Source organism: Macaca nemestrina, chromosome 20, assembly GCF_043159975.1.
Source record: "Macaca nemestrina isolate mMacNem1 chromosome 20, mMacNem.hap1, whole genome shotgun sequence".
In the NCBI taxonomy this organism is placed as follows: Eukaryota; Metazoa; Chordata; class Mammalia; order Primates; family Cercopithecidae; genus Macaca; species Macaca nemestrina.
The window spans coordinates 48,159,555-48,173,907 of NC_092144.1; the positions used below are offsets into that span (position 1 = coordinate 48,159,555).

Consider the following 14,353-nt stretch of genomic DNA (forward strand, 5'->3'; position numbering starts at 1 on the left):
TTTCCAGCTTAGGGGTATTATGAATAAAGCTGCTATGAATATTCATGTACAAGTGTTTGAAGTGTTTGTGTGGACATATGTTTTCATTGCTTTTTTTTTTTTTTTTTTTTGGAGACAGAGTCGTGCTCTGTCACCCAGGCTGGAGTGCAGTGGTGCAATCTCGGCTCACTGCAACATCCGCCTCCTGAGTTCAAGCCAGTTCTCCTGCCTCAGCCTCCCAAGTAGCTGGGATTACAGGCACATGCTGCCATGCATGGCCAATTTTTTGTATTTTAGTAGAGATGGGGTTTCACCGTGTTGCCCAGGCTGGTCTCAAACTCCTGAGCTCAGGCAATCCGCCCACCTCAGCCTCCCAAAGTTCTAGGATTACAAGCGTGAGGCACCACGCCTAGCCTTATTTATTTATTTTTTTCGAGACAGACTCTCACTCTGTTGCCCAGGCGAGGCTGGAATGCAGTCTCGCGATCTTGGCTCACTGCAACCTCTGCCTCCCGGGTTCAAGCGATTCTCCTGCCTCAGCCTCCCAAGTAGCTGGGATTACAGGTGTGCGCCATCACGCCTGGCTAGTTTTTGTATTTTTAGTAGGAGACGGGGGTTTCACCATGTTGGCCAGGCTGGTCTTGAACACCTGACCTTAAGTGATCTGCCTGCCGTGGCCTCCCAAAGTGCTGGGATTACAGGCATGAGTCATCGCGCCCAGCCGTTTTCATTGCTCTTAAGTAGATACTTAGGAGTAGAATTTTTGGATCACATGGCAGGTGTATATTTAACGTTACAAGAAAATGCCCGCAGTTCCAGCATGACTGTACCATCTGCATTCCCAAAAATTCTGTATGCGTTGCAGTTGCCAGCACCTGGTATTGGTACTATCAATCTTTTAAAAAGTTTACACAGAATGGTTTCCTTTTCATTCCTTCAGTATACTTTCCTCTACCCAATTCCCTTATTAATTTTTTTGTTTGTTTGTTTGAGACGGAGTCTCACTCTGTCACTCAGGCTGAAGTGCAGCGGCATGATCTCGGCTCACTGCAACCTCCGCCTCCCAGGTTCAAGCAATTCTTCTGCCTCAGCCTCCTGTCCCTTATTAATTTTTAACTCTTTTGGCCAGGGACGGTGGCTCATGCCTGTAATCCCAACATTTTGGGAGAATGAGGCAGGGGGATTGCTTGAGGCCAGGAGTTCCAGACCAGCCTGGGCAACACAGCAAGACCTCCATCTCTACAAAATATAAAATTAACCAGACATGGTTGCAAGCACCTGTAGTCCCAGCTACTTGGGAAGCTGAGGTGGGAGGATCGCTTGAACTCTGGAGGTGGAGGCTGTAGTGAACTGTGATCACACCACTGTGCTCCAGCCTGGGTGACAGAGTGAGAACCCATTTCAAAGAAAAAAAGAAAAGAAAAAAAAAAATTGCATGCAGCCCCTGGGAAGCTGCTGGTGTTACTGAGTAAAGCCCTCCCCATCTGGCATCTGGGAGTGAGCTCTGAGCACAAAGACTGTTTTCCTCCCTGCTAACATGAACAAGTGCTGCCTACAGAACACAGAGTTCACAGTCATCCATTCAACTTGACCAAGAGGCCAGTGGGAAACGAGTGTATTTATAACAGCCCCAAATCTCATACCACTGACTTAAAAACAAGCAAACAAAAAACCACAATCAGTCATCCAGCCTCTTGTTTGAAAAAGTGACGGGATAGCAAGGACCATCAGATGTTTAAAAGAACTAGCAGCCTTTGGGAGGCCGAGATGGGCGGATCACGAGGTCAGGAGATCAAGACCATCCTGGCTAACATAGTGAAACCCCGTCTCTACTAAAAAATACAAAAAACTAGCCGGGCGAGGTGGCGGGCGCCTGTAGTCCCTGCTACTCGGGAGGCTGAGGCAGGAGAATGGTGGGAACCCGGGAGGCGGAGCTTGTAGTGAGCTGAGATCTGGCCACTGCACTCCAACCTGGGTGACAGAGCGAGACTCCATCTCAAAAAATAAAAAAATAAAATAAAAAAGAACTAGCAGCCTGAAAGAGAAACATTAAAGTAAACAAGCAGAAGGAAAGTGAACTGACCCCAGAGGAAACAGAGACAATTCACAAGACCAAAAGAACATGGAGGAAGCCAGCCAGGGCTGGCTTCATGGGCATGCAACCTGTGCGTTCACATGTGGCCCACCCTCTTTTCAGTGCTCCACTGTGGCCATCTCGACATTCTTTTTCTTTCCTTTTTTTGTTTTTTGAGATGGAGTCTTGCTCTGTCTCCCAGGCTGAAGTGCAGTGGCACAATCTCAGCTCACTGCAACCTCCGCCTCCCGTGTTCAAGTGATTCTCCTGCCTCAGCCTCCTGAGTAACTGGGACTACAGGTGCCCACCACCACACCTGGCTAATTTTTGTGTTTTTATTTTTATTTATTTTTATTTTTTTTGAGATGGAGTTTCGCTCTTGTTGCCCAGGCTGGAGTGCAATGGCGTGATCTCGGCTCACTGCAACCTCCACCTCCTGGGTTCAAGTGATTCTCCAGTCTCAGCCTCCTGAGTAGCTGGGATTATAGGCATGAACCACCAAGCCAGGCTAGTTTTTGCATTTTTAGTAGAGATAAGGTTTTGCCATGTTGACCAGGCTGGTCTCAAACTCCTGACCTCAGGTGATCCACCCGCCTTGGCCTCTCAAAGTGCTTGGATTACAGGTGTGAGCCACCATTCCTGGCCAATTTTTGTATTTTTAGTAGAGACGGGATTTCACTGTGTTGGCCAGGCTGGTCTTGAACTCCTGACTTCAGGCAATCTGCCTGCCTCAGCCTCTCAAAGTGCTGGAATTACAGGCATGAACTGTGGCTCCCAGCCTCAACATTCTTTTTATTTTTATTTATTTATTTATTTATTTATTTATTTTTTGAGATGGAGTCTTACTCTGTCACCCAGGTAGGAGTGCAGTGGCATGATCTTGGCTCACTGCAACCTCCACTTCTGGGTTCAAGCGATTCTCCTGTCTCAGCCTTCCGAGTAGCTGGGACTACTGGAGCGCGCTACCAGGCCTGGCTAATTTTTGTATTTTTAGTTGAGACGGGGTTTCACCATGTTGGTCAGGCTGGTCTCGAACTCCTGACCCCAGGTGATCCACCCACCTCAGCTTCCCAAAGTGCTGGGATTACAGGTGTGAGCCACCACACCTGGCCAACATTCTTTTAAATTAAAATTTTGTGGCCGGGCGCGGTGGCTCAAGCCTGTAATCCCAGCACTTTGGGAGGCCGAGGCGGGTGGATCACGAGGTCAGGAGATCGAGACTATCCTGGCTAACATGGTGAAACCCCGTCTCTACTAAAAATACAAAAAACTAGCCGGGCGTGGTGGCGGGCGCCTGTAGTCTCAGCTACTTGGGAGGCTGAGGCGGGAGAATGGCGTGAACCCGGGAGGCGGAGCTTGCAGTGAGCCGAGATCACGCCACTGCACTCCAGCCTGGGAGACACAGTGAGACTCTGTCTCAAAAAAAAAAATAAATAAATAAAATAAAATAAAATTTTGTGTGTATGTGTGTGTGGAGACGGGGTCTCACTATGTTGCCCAGGTTGGTCTCCAACTCCTGGCCTCAAATGATTCTCCCGTCTCAGCCTCCCAAAGTGCTAGGATTACAGGCCTCAGCCACTGAGCCTGGCCTCAACATTCTTAATTATTTCTGAACAAGTGGCCTTGCCTTTTCATTTTGCAATCGGCCGTGCAAATTATGTAGCTAGTCCTGGGAACACTTAGATTTGCAAAGATGTTCTAAACAGAGTAAGAACAGGATACTATAAAAGGAAGAATGTCTACAAGAAGAAAAAGAAATTCAAATAAAAGGATTGGATGAGTTACTAACAGAAAAACACTTCTTTCAAAAGGGAAAAATTAAAGCTATGAGAAACTCTAGGAAAAACATAAAACTGTATGCGTGTTACAGCTATTTGATAAAGTTCACAAAAAAGGAATCCTTTTGACCTGGAGGCTAGGGGCATTCTCTTTACATTGGATTTACCTATGGGTTTTCTTGGGAAAAGGACTCTTTTCAACAAAATGGTGCTGGAACAACTGGAAATCTATACGCAAAAAGATGAATTTAGACCATTACCTCATACCAGAATCAACTCAAAATTAATCATACATCTAAATTTAAGAGTTAAAACTATAAAACTTTGAGAAGAAAACAGGAGAAAATCTCATGATCTTGCGTTAAGCAGAGATTTTTTAGATCCAACACCAAAAACTATGATTCATAAAAGAAAAAATGGATAAATTAGACATTATCATAAGTTAAAACTTTTGTACTTGCACATTATAGATCTGATAAAGCGCTTGTGTACAGAATATATAAAGCACTCATAAAATTCAACGAGATAAACCAGTTAAAAAATGGACAAAAGGCTGCGCACAGTGGCTTACGCCTGTAATCCCAGCACTTTGAGAGGCTGAGGCAAGTGGATCACCTGAGGTCAGGAGTTCAAGACCAGCCTGGCCAACATGGTAAAATCCTGTCTCTACTAAAAACACAAAAATTAGCCGGGCATGGTGGTGGGCGCCTGTAATCCCAGATACTCGGGAGGCTGAGGCAGGAGAATCACTTTAACTTGGGAGGTGGAGGTTGCAGTGAGCCAAGACTGCACCGCTGCACTCTAACCTGGGCAACAGAGCAAGACTCTGTCTCCAAAAAAAAAAGAAAAAGTTGAACACGGCTGGGTGCAGTGGCTCATGTCTGTAATCTCAGCACTTTGGGAGGTCAAGGTAGGAGGATCGCCTGAGTCCAGGAGTTCTGGGCTGCAGTGAGCTACGAATGCGCCACCACACTTCGGCTTGGGAGACAGAATAAGACCCTGTCTCTAAAAAAAAAATAAATAAATAAATAAAAATTAAAAAAAAGTTAAACATAAACTTACATGAGACCAGACCCAGCAATTCTACAACTAGATTACCCAAGAGAAATGAAAACATACCTCCTACCTCCATGCAAACTCTTGTATGCTAATGTTCACAGCAGCATTATACATTTGGAAATACTTCAAATGTCTATCAGCTGATGAATGGATAAATGTGCCATATCCACAAAATAGAATATTGTTAAGCAATAAAAAAGAATAAACACGCTATAGCATGAATAAACCCCAAAGCAACACGCTACATGAAAGAGGCCAGACGCAAAAGGCCACATATTATATAATGTGCTTCTATGAAATGACCAGAAAAGACAAATCTATTTGATCATAAAGTAGATTAGTAGTTGCCCTGGGCTAGGCTGGGAACAGATTGACTACAAATAGGCACAAGGGATATTTTGGGGCTGATGAAAATGCTTTGTCACAGTGGTGATGGTTGCACAACTCTGTAACAAAGTCACTAAAAACCACGAAGTTGTCCACTTTAACAGGGCTGAAGTTTTCGGTGTGTAAATTACACCTCAAAAAAGCTGATTTAAAAAAACACTGCAAACTTTGCAGTTAAAGCATGTAGGGCTTAAATATGGAAACAGAACAGAATGTAGATGTTTCCCCCTTAACAATGTAAAAGCAAATGTACAGCTGCATGTGATGGCTCACGCCTGTAATCCCAGCACTTTGGGATTTAGTGCTGAGGCGGGATGATCCTTTGAGTCTGTGAGTTCAAGACCAGCCTGGACAACATAGCGAGACCCCCATCTCTACAAAAAAATTAGCAGGGCATGGAGCATGTGTGTGTAGTCCCAGTTATTTGAGAGGCTGAGGTGGGAGGATTGCTTGAGCCCAGAAGTCAAGGCTACAGTGAGCCGAGATCCCGCCACTGCATTCCAGCCTGGGTGACAAAGTGAGATACCGTCTCCAAAAAAAAAAAAGAAAGAAAAGAAAAGAAAAGAAAATGAGCAAACGAAACAGTGCAATGTTACTGCAATTCACTAAAAATACTATCAAAGAGAACTCCCATACATTCCTGGTGGAATCCATTTGGAATCACCTTGGAAACCGCTGTACTTTTTTTTTTTTTTTGAGACTGAGTCTCACTCTATCGCCCAGGCTGGAGTGCAGTGGCACGATCTCAACTCACTGCAACCTCTGCCTTCTGGGTTCAAGTGATTCTTGTGCCTCAGACTCCCAAGTAGCTGGGATTACAGGCGCCTGCCACCACGCCCGGCTAATTTTTGTATTTTTAGTAGAGACAGGGTTTCACCATATTGGCCAGACTGGTCTCAAACTCCTGAGCTCAAGTGATCCGCCTGCCTTGGCCTCCCGAAGTGCTGGGATTACAGGCATGAGCCACTGTGCCTGGCCCATTGGACATCTGAAGTAAAAATGAAAATGTGCCTGCCCCACGGCCCAGCAACTCCACCCCAGAGCCAGAAAACACATACAAGAATATTCATGGCAGTCTTGTTCCTAACAGCTTCAGACTGAAAAAGTCCCAGATGCCCGTCCACTGTAGCACATACAAATAAGTCATTAATAAGGTAAGATGGACTACTATATAGCACAATAATACAAATAGCACAAATACAAGTATTATAAATAATACAAATACAAAATAAGGACTAAGCCACAAGTACCCAGAACATGAATGATTATCAAAAGTAAAAAAAAAAAAAAAAATTTTTTTGAGATAGGGTCTCACTGTGTTGCCCAGGCTGGAGTACATGGGTGCAATCATAGCTCGCAGCCTCCAACTCCTGGACTAAATCGATCCTCCTGCCTCAGCCTCCTCTGGAGCTGGGACCACAGGCACACACCACCACGCCTGGCTAATTTTTGTATTTTTAGTAGAGATGGGGTTTCACCATGTTGGCCAGGCTGGTCTTGAACTCCTGACCTCAAATGATCTGCCCACCTCAGCCTCCCAAAGTGCTGGGATTATAGGCATGAGCCGCCACGCCTGGTCCTTTATTTGTGTGTGAGAATGTCCCCTCTGCAAGATGGGAAATATGCAGGTCCACATCTGTCATCCACAATCTACATGTTTAAAAGCTCAGAAAACCAAAAGTTTTTCCCCGACCCATTTGGTGGCAGGAGCTGACTCAAGCTGTCATGAGGTTTTGTATAGTCTTTAGTTACTCCCCTGAGAATGAACGTGCATTTCACTGAAGGCCTATTAGTGTTTGATTACACAAATTCTCCTCAGCCCTACTAGGGGACTTACGTAACATACCAAATAGGCTCTGTACGACTTGCTTACTATTCAAAGTCTAGGCTGGGCATGGTGGCTCACGCTTATAATCCCAGCACTTTGGGAGGTTGAGGCAGGCAGATCACTTGGTCAGGAGTTCGAGACCAGCCTGGTCAACATAGTGAAACCCCGTCTCTACTAAAATATGAAAATTAGCTGGGCGTGGTGGTGTGTACCTATAATTACAGCTACTTGGGAGGCTGAGGCAGGAGAATGGCTTGAATCCAGGAGGTGGAGGTGGCAGTCAGCCAAGATTGTACTACTTCACTCCAGCCTGGGTGACAAAGGAGAGTCTGTCTTCAAAAAAAAAATTTAAAAAAAAATCAAAGTCTAGATTCCCAAATGCATGTGGCCCAAGAGTTTTGGATCAGAGATGATGGACCTCTAATAATCCCTGCCCCTCACAGTTGTAGGGAAATTTCATGAGATCAGGGCCTGGCCCTCGACAAATGTTTGCTGCCACTGTGAAGAGTTACTATGATTAGCAGCAAATGCCCAGCTATGGGATTGGAGGAGTTCACGTGGGCACCTCCATATGCTCCCATCAGAGACTAGAAGAATGTGGGATAAGGACAGACGTGCTTAGGAAAAAACAAGGCGAAACACAGTAGGACAAAAACTGAACCTCTGGCACGATCGTTCGATGAATTTGCAAAAGGAAAAACAAAATACAAAGTTCCAAATCTATCCCTAGAAAAATGAGTGGTGACTGGGTGCGGTGGCTCACGCCTGTAATCCCAGCACTTTGGGAGGCCAAGGCAGGAGGATGGTTTGAGCCCAAGAGTTTGAGACCAGCCTGGGTAACATAGTGAGACTCCTGTCTCTACAAACAAAATTTAACAATTAGCCAGGCATGGTGGTGTGCGCTTGTGGTCCCAGCTACTCGGGAGGCTGAGGTGGGAGGATCACTTGAGCCCAGGAAGTTGAGGTTGCAGTGAGCCAAGGCTGTGCCACTGCACTCCAGTCTGGGTGAGAATGAAACCCTGTCTCAATTAAAAAACAAAAAGAAGAAAAGAGAAAGAAAGGGCTCAGCTGCAGCAGTTAACAGTGTCAGTCATAGGTGAACAGGCTATAATAGTTAAGGAAATACCTTCACAAAATACTAACAGCTACTGTTAACTGAGCACTTATTTTGCTCTAGGCATGTGGGAATTGCTTTACAAAACCTCACAGAAGCCTCAAACCACCCCATGAAGTAGGCACATGGGGAAACTGAGGCTTGGAGGATGAAAGCAACATGCCCAAGGTCACCCAGCAAAGAAGCAACAGAGCCACGTCAAAAGACAAAATTACAACAAATTTAGTTATAGATCTAATGGGTTTTTATTCAAGATTCCTGAATGGGGCAGCCTCCATTCTACAAAACAGACTGAGACCCCCACTGGGTAGTAAGAGAATGGTGGGTTTTGTAAGGTGGGACCAAGGGAAAAGAATAATAGAAAAAAAGAAAAAAAAACAAAAAACAAAAAAACTGAGCCAGGCACAGTGGCTCACTCACTCTTGTTATCCCCAGCACTTTGGGAGGCCAAGGCAGGTGGATCACCTGAGGTCAGGAGTTCGAGACCAGCCTGGCCAACATAGTGAAACCCCATCTCCACTAAAAATACAAAAATTTGCCGGGTGTGGTGGCGCACACCTGTAATCCCAGTTACTCAGGAGGCTGAGGCAGGAGAATTGCTTGAACCCAGGAGGTCAAGGCTGCAGTGAACTGTGATTGTGCCACTGCACTGCAGCCTGGGCGACAGAGTGAGACCCCATTTCAAAGAAAAAAAAAAAACCTGCTGGGGGGTATACAGGACTCCATAGTCTGTGCTACTGTATACATGTCTTCTGTCTCTTTCTTTGTTTCAAAATCATCTTACTTTATTTTCTCTCAATTTTTACTATGAAATTTCATTATAGCCGGGCGCGGTGGCTCAAGCCTGTAATCTCAGCACTTTGGGAGGCCGAGACGGGCAGATCATGAGGTCAGGAGATCAAGACCATCCTGGCTAACACGGTGAAACCCTGTCTCTACTAAAAAAATACAAAAAAAACTAGCCGGGCGAGGTGGCGGGCGCCTATAGTCCCAGCTACTCGGGAGGCTGAGGCAGGAGAACGGCGTAAACCTGGGAGGCGGAGCTTGCAGTGAGCTGAGATCCGGCCACTGCACTCCAGCCTGGGCGACAGAGCAAGACTCCGTCTCAAAAAAAAACAAAAAAAAAGAAATTTCATTATACAGACAAGTTGAAAGAGTAATCAAATGAACATTGCTATACGCTCCACATTTTGCCTCTCTTTTTTTTTGGACAGTGTTTCACTCTTGTCACCCAGGCTGGTGTGTAATGGTGTGATCTTGGCTCACTGCAACCTCCACATCCCGGGTTCAAGCGATTCTCCCGCCTTAGCCTCCGGAGTAGCTGGGATTACAGGTACCTGCCATCACGCCCTGCTAAATTTTTATTTTTGTAGAGGCAGGGTTTCACTCTGTTGGCCAGGCTGGTCTCGAACTCCTCGGCCTCCCAAAGTGCTGGGATTACAGGCGTAAGTCACCGCACCTGGCGGCCTTGATGAACTACTCTTCAGTACTTCCTAATGAATCTCTTAAGATTAAGGGCAACCTGGCCGGGTGTGGTGGCTCACGCTTGTAATTCCAGCACTTTGGGAGGCCAAGGCTGGTGGATCACGAGGTCAGGAGTTCGAGACCAGGCTGACCAATATGGTGAAACCCCATCTCTACTAAAATTACAAAAAAAATTAGCTGGGCGTGGTGGCACATGCCTGTAATCCCAGCTACTCAGGAGGCTGAGGCAGGAGAATCGCTTGCACCCAGGAGGTGGAGGTTGCAGTGAGCCGAGATTGTGCTACTGCACTCTAGCCTGGGCGACAGAATGAGATTCCGTCTCAAAAATCCATTCTGAGGCCAGGCGCGGTGGCTCACGCCTGTAATCCCAGCACTTTCGGAGGCCGAGACAGGCAGATCACAAGGTCAGGAGATCGAGACCATCCTGGCTAACGCGGTGAAACCCCGTCTCTACTAAAAAATACAAAAAATTAGCCAGGTGCGGTGGTGGGCGCCTGTAGTCCCAGCTACATGGGAGGCTGAGGCAGGAGAATGGCATGAACCCGGGAGACGGAGCTTGCAGTAAGCCGAGATTGCGCCACTGCACTCCAGCCTGGGCGACAGAGCAAGACTCCGTCTCAAAAAAAAAAAAAAAAAAAAATCCATTCTGCTGTCAACACCCACTCCGTGAACAATTTCCCCTACTGTCTCTAGCAGGTCTTCTGTGGCTGCTTCCTCCTAACAAGATCCCCATGGGGGCTCAAACACCATTGGGGGTGGCAGGTTTCATCTCTTTTAATCTAAAACACTTCGTTTTCCATTTTTCTAAAAGAGATTCTATTACTTTTATTATAGAAAAAAATTAAGGCAAGCTTTTCTATCTGATTTGTAAGCCATATGTAGAACTTGATTGGAATTGAAGAAATTAATATTTACATAAATACAAAAATGTTATTTTAAAAATTTATCTTTTTGTCTGGGCGCCGGTGGCTCACACGTGTAATCCCAGGACTTTTGATGGCCAAGATGAGTGGATGGCTTGAGCCCAGGAGTTCGAGACCAGCCTGGGTAACATGGCAAAACCGTATCCACAAAAAATACACAAAGTAGTGGGGTTTGGGGGCATGTACCTGTAGCCCCAGTTACTCAGGAGGCTGAGGTGGGAGGATCTCTTGAGCCCAGGAGGTCGAGGCTGCAGTGAGCCATGATTAAGACACGGGACTCCAGCCTGGGCAACACAGTTTTGATTTGATTTGATTTGACTGAGATGGGGTCTCAAATGCATATATATATGTGTGTGTGTGTGTGTGTGTGTGTGTGTATATTTTTTTTTTTTGAGACAGTCTCGCTCTTATCACCCAGGCTGGAGTGCAAATGGCGCAATCTTGGCTCACTGCAACCTCCACCTCCAGGGTTCAAGAGATTCTCCTTCCTCAGCCTCCTGAGTAGCTGGGATTACAGGCACCCACCACCATGCCAGGCTAATTTTTGAACTTTTAGTAGAGATGGGGTTTCATCTTGGCCAGGCTAGTCTTTAACTAGTCTTTAACTCCTGACCTCAGGTGATCTCCCGGCCTCGGCCTCCCAAAGTGCTGGGATTACAGGCGTGAGCCACCGCGCCGGCACCCGGCCTAAAAATGTATTTTTTAGAAAGAAGTTCCTTAGCCAAGACTTACAAAAAGAGAGTCATGGCCGGGCGCGGTGGCTCAAGCCTGTAATCCCAGCACTTTGGGAGGCCGAGACGGGTGGATCACGAGGTCAGGAGATCGAGACCATCCTGGCTAACACGGTGAAACCCCGTCTCTACTAAAAAATACAAAAAACTAGCCGGGCGCGCTGGCGGCGCCTGTAGTCCCAGCTACTCGGGAGGCTGAGGCAGGAGAATGGCGTAAACCCGGGAGGCGGAGCTTGCAGTGAGCTGAGATCCGGCCACTGCACTCCAGCCCGGGGACAGAGCGAGACTCCGTCTCAAAAAAAAAAAAAAAAAAGAGAGAGTCAACGGATACTAGGTATATTTAATGGAACAATAAATTCAAGTTAAAAAAATATTTTATGTTAGAAAAGTAGCCAATAGAGAAGCCAAAAGTAATGTCCTGACTATACAGGGAGGTGATTATATAGGGAGGAGGAAAACCATGGAGATGATTAAAGTTGTCTGCTATTTTTAGCAAGGGATCCATGGACGCGTCCTCTAAAAGTTGATGAAATAAGAAATAACAATCCAAAAATCTGCTTTAAAGATTTGGAAATAGATACCAAAGGAATAAAAGGTGGAAAACGTTAAAAACAAGGCACCAGCGATCACGAGTTACTTTTTGCCATTTTTGAAAAGCAATGTAGTTACAAAAAAATGTATCTGGCCGACAGGGGTTGGGGGCAGTGGTGAGGGAGAGGCTGTTGTTTAAAGGCGGGTTGTTTTCCATGCAAAGCTCTGTCCTGTCCTACGTGTCTGAGTGTCGTGTATTACTGGAACATTTTTAAAGAAGTATCATTTAATTACAACTAGACTCCCGTAATATTTGTCTTTCAAAATATGGAGTAAATAGACGCTGTCTAAAGTCGAAGAGACAGTATACAGAGCTTTAGAACATACCGCTGAACATTGCAAAAGTAACTTGGCAGAACAAAATTTAAATTGAGAGTTGGGGCCATAGCGAAACACATAATGTGCCCAAGTAGCTAAATCAAGAAACCGCCCTCCGAGGCTTCTGATTCACAGATTCTGCGAAGGGACTGACGGCCAGAAGACAGAAAATCAAGCAACGGTAAAAAGCGGCCAGGCCTTCCCCGGGCTGTTGCGCCCACGTGTTGGTTTGCAGCGTTTGGCAGGGGTTTTAGATGGTAGCCTCCGCGGACGCGCGCCAGGGGTGGAGAGGCCTGGGCGTTCGAACACCCACGTTCAAAGCAAAGCCCTTCCAGATTTGGGACTTTCTAACGTGCATCTGTATAACTTTGGGTTTAAAGGAGCCTCGGGCCGAGGGAGGGCCCGGGGAAGGGACGCTGCGGGTTATGGGACTCTCAGGGACCCGCCCCTCCGGGTAGGCCCTGGCGCGGGAATCCTTCCCGGGGCGCCCCAGCTGTGGGCGAGAATGGGACTGACGTTTGGGTCCCGACCCGGGTCCCCTACCTGTCCCGGCGCTCACCGGCGGGCTGCTCGGAGGCTGCAGCGGAGGGCTAAGCTCCTTTCCTCCCTTTGCTCTGGGAGGCAGTCGGGGGCCTCCCGTGATCGGCGTGGCCTAGGGAGCCCCGGGACCCGCGGTCTAGGCAGTCGGTCCTCTCCCGGGGCGTGGCGGCTGCAGCCCGGCGCCGGGGGCGGTGACTCTGAGATCCCGCGGGCGGGTGCGGGAGGCCGCCCCTCCTCCGGCGGCTGGGCCGGGCGGGAGCGAGGGCGGGCCGGGGAGCTGGGAGGGCTGCGTGCGGCAAGCGGGAGGCCTAGTTGCCGCGGAGGGACTGGTCCTAGCTCCCCACCCCCATTCAAATTCCGTTTCCTTCTGGTTCTGGCCTCCTGCTTGCGGCCGTCTCCACCCCTCACATGTATGGGATCCTGCCCAGGTCCACAGTTGGTAAACCGCTTAGCTGTGATCCCGACCCAGGGCCTGATTCGAAACACTTGGATCAAAGTCCCTGGTCACAGGGATTTTCTTGTATTTACGTTGCTTCCCAGGGCTAGATTCTCACAGCCCGGGCCTGATCTTAAATTAAATCCCTTCAGCACACACACTTTCTGCACCCTCCCACCTTAGGACTCCCCCGTCCTCCCCATCCCCACCAGCTATAGACAACTGAATTAATCCGGCTGGGGCCACCACCCATTTTCTCCCTTTACCTCTGCCCTTGGGCCTTTGCAGTCCCTTCTGATGGCCCTAGATTGCAGCAGGGACCTCAAGGTGACTGATCTCAGACACCCCAGAGCTAGTTTTCTGGAAGCCAGGCCTTGCCCACGCTGGTAAATCATTCTCCAGACCCACTGGCTCGTATCTGCCACTGTGCTACATGCTTTACATGCATGACCTCCTCATGGACGCCTCTCCTGAGAAACTGAAGTCCAGAGATATCTGGTCTATTGCACGTAGTCCAAGTCGCTAGCTTGGAGGGGTCACACAGCCAGAGAGTCTGGATTCCCCAAGGACCCTTCCCCTAGAAACCTCAGCCAGGCCCCACAGCGCCATCGTGAGGACGGCGTGAGAGTCTGCGTGTGCAGCGCGGAGCACAGTGCTGGGCTCAGAGCCAACGCTAATTTGACTACTATTGTTATTATTTGTACCAACCGCCTTTGAAAGCATTTTCTGCCGTGAGTTGTAAAATTACTGTATTATTGGTAGAGTTTTTAGCACAGATCCACACGCAGTTCCTTATGTGAAAGGCGTAGGCCTAGTTCGTTTTGCATTCCGGATGTTGGGGGTTTTATTTATTTTATTTTATTTTTTTGAGACGGAGTCTCGCTCTTTTGCCCACGCTGGAGTGCAGTGGCTCGATCTCGGCTCACTGCAATCTTCGCCTCTCGGGTTCAAGCAATTCTCCTGCCTCAGCCTCCCGAGTAGCTGTGATTACAGGTGCCCACCACCACGCCCAGCTAATTTTTGTATTTTTTAGAAGAGATGGGGTTTCGCCATATTGGCCAGGCTGGTCTCGAACTCCTGACCTCAGGTGATCCACCCGCCTCGACCTCC

At 47.6% G+C, this 14,353-nt stretch overlaps 1 protein-coding gene across 1 annotated transcript in view; it reads right to left on the minus strand.

Annotated features, from left to right (window-relative positions):
- The window catches only part of LOC105495387 (F-box protein 17), a 36,218-nt gene extending 22,808 nt beyond the window's left edge, over positions 1-13,410 (minus strand). Inside the window, exon 1 of the mRNA XM_071086678.1 lies at positions 12,811-13,410. The gene's annotated coding sequence lies outside the window, so the exon portion shown is untranslated. The remainder of the gene's footprint in view (positions 1-12,810) is intronic.
- Between the last annotated feature and the right edge of the window lie 943 nt (positions 13,411-14,353).